This window comes from Gossypium raimondii, chromosome 1, assembly GCF_025698545.1.
Source record: "Gossypium raimondii isolate GPD5lz chromosome 1, ASM2569854v1, whole genome shotgun sequence".
Classification (NCBI taxonomy): Eukaryota; Viridiplantae; Streptophyta; class Magnoliopsida; order Malvales; family Malvaceae; genus Gossypium; species Gossypium raimondii.
In genome coordinates this window covers 9756420-9765428 of record NC_068565.1, presented here as the reverse complement: position 1 = coordinate 9765428, position 9009 = coordinate 9756420, and the positions used below count along the sequence as shown (strand labels likewise).

At 33.6% G+C, this 9009-nt stretch overlaps 1 long non-coding RNA gene across 1 annotated transcript; it reads left to right on the top strand.

Moving 5' to 3' along the window:
* The first annotated feature begins 1427 nt into the window (after window positions 1–1427).
* LOC105781099 (uncharacterized) lies at window positions 1428–3085 on the top strand. The gene is made up of 4 exons (XR_008196181.1): window positions 1428–2135; window positions 2199–2295; window positions 2528–2909; window positions 3007–3085. It is a non-coding gene; the product is annotated as an uncharacterized LOC105781099 (long non-coding RNA).
* Window positions 3086–9009: the final 5924 nt, after the last annotated feature.

Genomic DNA, 9009 nt, shown 5'->3' with positions numbered 1-9009 from the left:
GTCCACCTCTTATCCACCGTGCTGCCCTCAACTGCTCAGCCTCCTAAACTAGCCACTCACCATGAGATCACCCGTTAATAGAGGGAACATCCCTTGTCATCAAGCTACCAATTTTTTAGCGTGAGTACTTCTCTAAGTGTGAATGCTCTCTTCAAGGACCACTAGGCCCAAATGAACATAATAATCTCGTACTCTCTCAAAAGGAATAATAGAATGGGCCCTACCTTATACGTCCTCACCTACTCAATGATGACAACTTCTTTATAACAACCTACCATGTCACCACTACCAGACAAGAGGACTTCTCCTATAAATACATTTTAAGACGATGAGAAAGGGATCTTCTTCCTCATTAGCAACCTTGAGCACTACTCCTATAAATAATCTCATACTCTTTCAAAAGGAATAATAGAATGGGCCCTACCTTATATGTCCTCACCTACTCAATGATGACAACTTCTTTATAACAACCTACCATATCACCACTACTAGACAAGAGGACTTCTTCTATAAATACCTTTTAAGACGATGAGAAAGGGATCTTCTTCCTCATTAGCAACCTTGAGCACTACTCCCTGCAATCAACCTTCTTAGCCTTCATAATGATCTACCTCTTTCTCTTATCTTTCTCTAATTCTCCACTTATTTAGGTAAACTGACCCTTTTTAGCACACCTCCACCCTCTCCTCTTTGTCTTTGCTTATTATTAGCCTCAAACTTTTTAAAAAAAATCAATTAAGCCCGTCCAAACTTTTCACACCTAATCTAACCCTTGAACTAACAAAACTGCTCGAATAAGCCCATTAACTAATATTGACTGTTAGTAGTTAACGAAAACGATGATGTGATCATTAATAGATGCCACATTAGCATTATTTATTGACATGGTAGTGCAACATCATCATTAGTCGCTGACGTGGCAGTTTTACATCATCACCGAAGGTTAACATGGCAGTGCCACATCACATATAAAAAATAAAAAAATTAAAAAATAATTTTAAATAATACATAATGAATTTGGACAATGATTGTCTAGGTTCATTTGAATATTAACCTCAAGTTTGTCTAAATTCATTCTAGATTTATAAAAAAAATCTTATAAAAATCATTAAATTTTATAATAATTACTAGAAATTGATTAAAAACCATAATTTTTAATATATATATTAAGTTATTAAAAACCATAAAAATTATTAAAAATCATGTATAAAAATTGTTAAGAAATTAATTAAAAATCATAAAATTTTATTAAAAATAAATGGTTTGTTATAAAATTTTATAAAAAAATATTTTTCTCATTATTATTAAATTATTTGATTAATATAACATTTTTTAATGTATCTAGGCATTTATTAAACAAAACAAAACAGAGTCCAACAAGAGAAATAATAAAAGAAAACCAGCTCAAAACACGGGCAAAAATTGAAAGAAAAAACAAAAGAAACCCAGCCTGGGCAGCTCCCACCACAATAGAGAAACGAAATGAAAATCCTAGGAGGAGTTGAAAAGCAAAAGCAAGCAGAAAAAAAAGGAGCTTCAAAGGTTTAGCCTGAATGACGCCAGTTGTCTAAAAGAATGAAGCAGATAAATCTGAAACAGCAGTTACCAACAGTGATCGATTGCGCAACCCTAACATAGGTCTCAGAGTGACGAGATCCCCCGGCGATAAGCCAAACACAATTTTCACCGCTGAAGCCAAAACCCACTAAAGAGATCCTTGTCAACAACAATGTGAGGAAGCCCAATCGGACCCAATGCAAAGTTAGTCAACCGCAACCATCCCGAAAACCCGTCGATCCCCGTCCACTACTAGAACAACAAAGCTGGGAACACCATTGCGCATAAAGGAAGTACCACCCGTGTGCAATCCTATAGTAGCCAGAAGGTGAGCAACGGTGTTACCTGTACATAAGACATAGGGGAAGCAACAACTGTGAAAAGAAGCAACCAGCACCTGCACATCACGAATATAAGCCCCGATAGCAGAGAAGTCCGGAGAAAAAGAGTTGACCTTACGAATCACAGAGAGTGAATCACCCTCAAACATCGCATCCTGTAACACAAGATCCAAATCCAACCGAACAGCCTGATAACAAGCCAACACCTTCGCTGCAAATGCCGTTAGAACATGCGAGGTAAGCACCAAGATCGACTCGAAAACCTATTCTAAACTATCTTTGATAACAAATCTCGTGCAGGATAACAATGAAGGTGCATTGAAGGCAGCATCAAAGTTTACTTTTAACACAGTGCCTTCCGATGGCCGCTAGTGCTCTAATCCAATGAGACGACCAGGTAACTTTCCGTGTATGACATCAAATTTTAGGAGATAATTTCTGACCTTACGAACAATATCATGTACCTGAACAATATTATTATCATGGACATGTTGGTTACAAGCATGCCATATGAACCATAATGCACATACCATTTACCTAGAAACAACAAGATTAGAAATAGCCAAAACATAGTAAAGCCAATCTTAAAAAGTAGTATTAGAAAAATCATCTGGCCATGTAATTTGCAGTTTATTCCAAAGACCGGTAACCAAAAGACAGTCGCAAAAGATGTGCTTCAAAGATTCAAGGGAAGCAAGGCACCGAGGGCATAAAATAGAGGATCGTAACTTTCGATTATAGAGGTTATGGTAGCTAAGAATGTACTTTTTGTAAATGTGCCAAGTTGTAATTTTAATTTTCGTTAGTAGTTGTAGTTTCCAAATTTTCTTGTACTCAAACCTGCCAGAGTCAATAGTACTGGTGGAGGCTGATGATGTAAGAAAGCGGTATCCACTTCGAACCAAATACACTCCTGAGCCATCCATACCCCACAACAAGAGATCATCGTATGCTTCTCGAGGAAGAGGAATACAAATAACCCTATCAGCCACATCAGAACCCAACACTTCGGTAAGCAAATGCTCATTCCAAATCCTACTGTGATGATCAATGAGGTATGATACATATATGACAGTCTGATGAACCCCTTGTTGTAAACGTCGCATAGGTAGGTTGGGAACCCATACATCATTCCACACTCGTATCCTGGTACCAGTACAGATATGCCATACACCCTCGAATAAAATAAGCCCTTTGCGGCCTAAATGCTTTTCCACAGATAAGAAGGATAAGTCCCTAAACTTGCATTCAAAAAATCACAACGCGAAAAATATTTTTCTTTAAGAACACGTGCAAACAAAGAGTTCAAAGTAGTCATTAAGCGCCATCCATGTTTCACCAATAAAGTGATATTAAACTTTGACAAGTTCCAAAAACCTAAACCCTCGTATTTTTTAATGTACACAAATCTGCCCAAGTACACCAATGAATACCCCCGACCACCATGACACTTCCACCAAAAACGACTAAGAACACCCTCCAACTCGACATAATAAGATACGGGTAAAATAAAGGACATTGCAAAAGTAGGAATAGATTGTAGGGCGCTCTTGATAAGAACTTCCTTTCCCCCTGAGAAAGAGGGCGGACACACCAACTACCAATTTGTGCTTGCATAGATTTTTCAATTCCTGAAAAGCTCGTCGACTGTTACGCCCTACTATATTAGGAAGTCCCAAATACCGCTCTGGTTTAATACAAATTCGAACACCCAAACAATGAGAAATTGTACCTACGAGAGAATCAACAACTTTCAAACTAAAGTAGATCAAAGACTTTGCAAAATTGACACATTGCTCGGAAGCATATTCATACTCCACTAAAACATCCTTGAGGGCTAAAGCGCCTTCGACTAATGCATTTCTAAAAAGAATACAATCATTTGCAAACTTCAAATGGGAAACCTGAGGACCCTCACGACTAAGCCTAGCCCCCTAACCAAATTGTACCGAGGTGCTTGTCATATAAGAGAAAAAAGTCCCTCACTACAAATAAGAAACAAATAAGGACTCAAGGGATTCCCTTGGCGAAGGCCTCTGCCCGGTAAAAAAATATGACCCACCTCATCGTTCAAAATGACTGAATAAGAGACTGAATTTATGCAACCGAGAACAAGATTCACCCATTGCCTAGAAAAACCCATACGTAACATTAGAAGCTTCAAGAAAGACCATTCTACCCTATCGTACGCTATGCTTATATCAAGTTTCAAGAAAAATATCCTCTCTTTCGCATACGTTTCCTATGATAGAAGTTAAGAATCTCATATGCCAAAATGATGTTATTTATAATCAAACGACCAGGAATGAAAGCACTTTAAGCCTCGTCAATACACAAATGCAAGACAGCCTAAAAACGGTTAACCAGAACCTTTGAAATAAACTTGTACAACATTGTACATAAACTGATTGGGCGAAATTGTTGCATACTGGTAAGGTTCGTGACTTTGGAAATAAGAACAAGATGTGTCTTATTAATATATGTAAGTGACAACCCATCATTCAAAATATTCAGACAATAAGACCCGATTTTGTCACCCACAATATGCCAAAACTTCTGATGAAAAAGAGTAGGGAGCCCATCAGGACCCGAGGCTTTTGTGGGAGCCATAGATTTTATAGTCTTATACATCTGTACTTTTGTGAATCTAGCGGTAAGGGCCGAATTTATATCCCTCGTATTACACTCCGTAATCTCCTCAAGAATATGACTAGGATCTCCTTGACCTCTAGAGGTGAACAAATTCTCAAAATACAAAGTTGAAGCATCAAACAGAGCCCCTGTGTCCCACAGCAAGCTACCATTATCCTGCGTGAGACAAAAAATTTGATTTGTCTGTCTCTTTTGAATCGTTGAACGATGTGAAAACCTTGTGTTCTTATCACCTATTTTCAGCCAATTTACCCGCGCCCATTGTTCCCAGTAGATTTCCTCCTTATCGATCTTCAAGTTTATATCAAGGTTGGTAGTCAACATCTCCATCAAAGTCTCATTAGAGATGTCCCCCGCTGAAGATCTGAAAGACAATTACGCAGATGCCCCAGCAGGCCTTGCTGTCCATGTCGCAAACCAACAGCCCAACATTGTAACTCGCAACAAAGAAACCCAAGACGCATCAGATAACTACCCGCACTACATGCCCAAAGCCCAAAAACTTCCAATTCACATGGGTCTTCCAAATCCCACCAAGATTCAAAACTAAAAAGACGCATAGTCGGTCGCAAAAGCTGGGTAATGTCAATAAGGAAAAGACAATGGTCCGAAAAAGAGTGTGGAAGATGCCACAGAGAGTAAGATGGAAAAAGATCCCACCAAGCCGAGTTTGCTAATCCTCTATCCAGTCACTCCCTAATGTTATTATCAGCAATGTTACCCCGTTCCCATGTAAACCACAGTCCAGTATACCCTAGATCGTCCAACTGACAATCTGCCAAGATAGATCGAAATTCCTCCATCCGCCGTTCCTCCTAGAGAGTGTCTCCCTACTTTTTAAAAGAGAAGAGAATCTCAAACATTGAAATCCTTTTTTTTTTCTCATACAAACTATTGAAAGTCCTAAAATGTTAGGCATTGTTAATGATGAATGGATTTTTTTAAATTAATGATCAATGATTGTACTTTAATAAAACGAAAAAATAAATTTTTATGAACTTTTATAAAATATTTAATTTATTTTTATAAAATTTTATGGTTTTAATTAATTTATAATGATTATTTTGGAATTTAATTATTTTTAATTTTTAATTTTTGTGATTCCAGAATGAATCTAGACAAATGTATGTCTAGATTCAAATGAACTGGGTAACCATTTATTTAGATTCTTTCTATACTTATTTTAAGAATAATTTTTTATTTTTTGAAAATTTTTATTTTTGTTGACGTGGCACTACCACATTAGCCTTCAATAATGATGTGAAATTGCCATGTCAACGATTAGTGATGATGTGGCACTACCACGTCAACAAACAATGTTGATGTGGCATCTGTTAATGGTCACGTTAAGATTATTGTTAACTAGTAATGGCCAATGTTAGTCAAAGGGCTTATTCGGCCAATTTTGTTAGTTTAGGGGCTCAATTGGGTGCAAAAAGTTCGTAAGAGCTTAATAGATTTTTTTGAGAAAGTTTGAGGCCAAAAATACCATTCAACCTGTTATTTTATTATTAAAATTTGAATATTGAAAAATATTTATTATATTTAGATTTAAGGGTAAAAAAGGTCCTTATAAAAAAAAGCAATTAAACTCTCAATTAAGCTCTTAAGAATGCACTCAATCGAACCCTTAATGACAAAAAAACCAACTAAGTCTTTCTGATAATTAAAATCGTTATTAAATGATTTGACTGTTAATAGACACTTACGGGACTAACAAAATGAATGAGAAACTAATACATGACATGCCACTTGGACAAATATACGTACCATATAATTAAAAAATTAAAATCCTAAAAGTTATAAAATATATTTAAAATACACATCTAGAATGAAGTGAACAAATGAACATTTAAGTTTATTTGAATTTGGAGATCTATATGTCAAGCTCATTCTAAATGTAGTTTAGAATATTATAAAAATTTATATATTATTTTAAAAGTTGTAAAATATTATAGAATTATAATAATTAACATTAATTCATAAAAGATTTTATAACAAACTACAAAATATCATAAAATGTTTTAGATGTTAAAAGATAAATAAAATATTATAAAATATAAAAAATCATCAAAATTTTGTCTATGTCATGTGCTCTTATGTAACCCCATTTTGCCTTGCTATAGAATTTTGGAATTGCTAAAATAAACACAAAAGTCATGTTATTTGATTTTAGTAATTCAAACTGGCATTCATCAAAATATCTCAAATTAATAAGAAAAATTGTTTTAAGAGATTATTGTGTTCATTTTTTATATGAATTATGAGTACAATGAATACATACAAATTTGATTTTCATTAACTAAAAGTATAATAAATTTGTTATGTAAGTTTTTAGGCTTAATTTGATTTACATATCATTAAATTAATATATTACATCATTGTATATATTATATAATCATTAAATTTAAATTTTGTAAATTTGAATAATTATTAACTTTGAATATTTATTATACATATATAATAATTGCAATAATTTTTGTTTTATATTCATAATTAATGTTTTTAAAATTTATTTAATTTAAAATTTATAAAGATATACTGTTATTTATAATTTTTTAATATAATTATATAATATTTAAAATATATTTTCATAAATTCGGACCTTTTTGGGTTTTAAGTAGGATCTATCTCGGGCTTAAGCTTAGATCGATCTCAAGTTTGGATCTTCTCGAACTCAAGTTTTCTTAAGCTCGAATTGACACCGATGGGTTTTTAAGTTCGAGCTTACTTTGACGGTTATGTTTACAAAGGGGTGGACCATGTTTAACTTTGTTTTTAATCACAAATTAATTATTAATCATAAAAGATTTGATACAAACCTCCAACCTTCAAAGTATAAGAAAGAAAAAGTGCAAATCATTTGTTAAGGCGAAACGATTATTATTCCAGAAAAAATTTCTAGGAAAAGCTTTCCAATTCTAATATATGTAAGAGCTGATGACATGGTGAGTACGTTCCTGGAGAGTCATGTCTATAAGCAGCCCTGTAGGAGCTCCATTCGGCTTGGAATGACGGTTGAAGACTGCTAGATGATGCCATCATGGCTGATAAAGATTGAAATGCTAATAGAGAAGTCCAATCTTAAAAAACCAAGAAGCATCATGATTTTATATGCTTCAATAATCCATACAGTACGTTGTTGAAGTTAAACAAATGAACAAAACCAAAATCTTGCAAAACCCAGAAATAGTTTTCAAGTATAGACACCAAAAAGATCAAATCTTGGAGTAAAGAGTTGATATTTTTGGTACATTGTTTGTTTGAAGGATAGGTGTCGTAGAGGGTTCAAAGACCCTGACTTTGAGGGCAAAGTTTTGATTTTAATTTTATCATGTTTTTTCAAGTGCAGTTTAAATAATCTTCATGTGATGTTTGTAAGAATCTTATGTGGATTGGTGGTGACTTCTAAAACTCTCTTGATATGTATACATCTTATACCAAATAAGATTTTAGTGAACAAATTTGGTGAGAATTTTAAGTACTGTTTATGGTACAAGTTTTAAATTTAGTAAGTAGCTAACCTTCTCTTATTTTGGGTAAGTATATTTGTATATCTTAAATGAAACCTTGCCTCCTTATATATATTTGCTTAATTTAGATTTTCTTTTTCTAATTTTGGAAAATATTACCATATATATAAATTGCGAGATAAATTAAAATTTTCTTTTCCCGGTTTCATGTCTTGCTTTGTTTATTTTATTATAATTTGTTTGCTGTATTATTGTTGATAAGGGAAAGTGATTGCTTTTGATTTTCATTTCTAATTTTATTTGTTTACGCAATAACAACATCATTCTCTTCTAAGGTATTCTGATGATTTTAATTTTGTTTTCAATGATATTTACATAAAATTATGAACATGTCATGATCGTGGCAACCAATGCCTTCAACATTTCCCATTCTAGATTTTATAATATGTATTATGTCCATTTCGTGAATTAACTAATTAGTAGGCAATGAAGAAGAAGCTACTTATTATGACTTGTAAAGTCCAATTCACGAGCCTATATATTATAATTTAAAAGAAAAGGTTTTGTAAATTGGTCCAACCCAACTACTAGCCCATTTTATTGTTTATTTAGTAAAAAAAGTATAAAATTGGGAGCCCAATTTCGTATTACACTTTCCCATTGGGTCTTCTTCATTGATACCAACTCCAAACCCTATCAACCTAATATTCCTCAAATGTTCCAACAAAGCTTTAATACTGTTTCAATGTCCTAATAACATCTTGGTGTGAGTTAGGAGAGGGATGGTATGAATCTGTAATTTTACATTATCTTTGTTTCTTTTTAATTTTTTCTTCTAATTTTCAATTTTTTTCCTATTAGAAATGGGTAGAGATAACGTAGAATCATAATTTCATTAAAATCATTTCTCGTGATGATTTTCCATTGATTAACCATAATTGAAATAGGTTTTGTGATGGAGATTTAGTTAACCATAGATTTTAAAA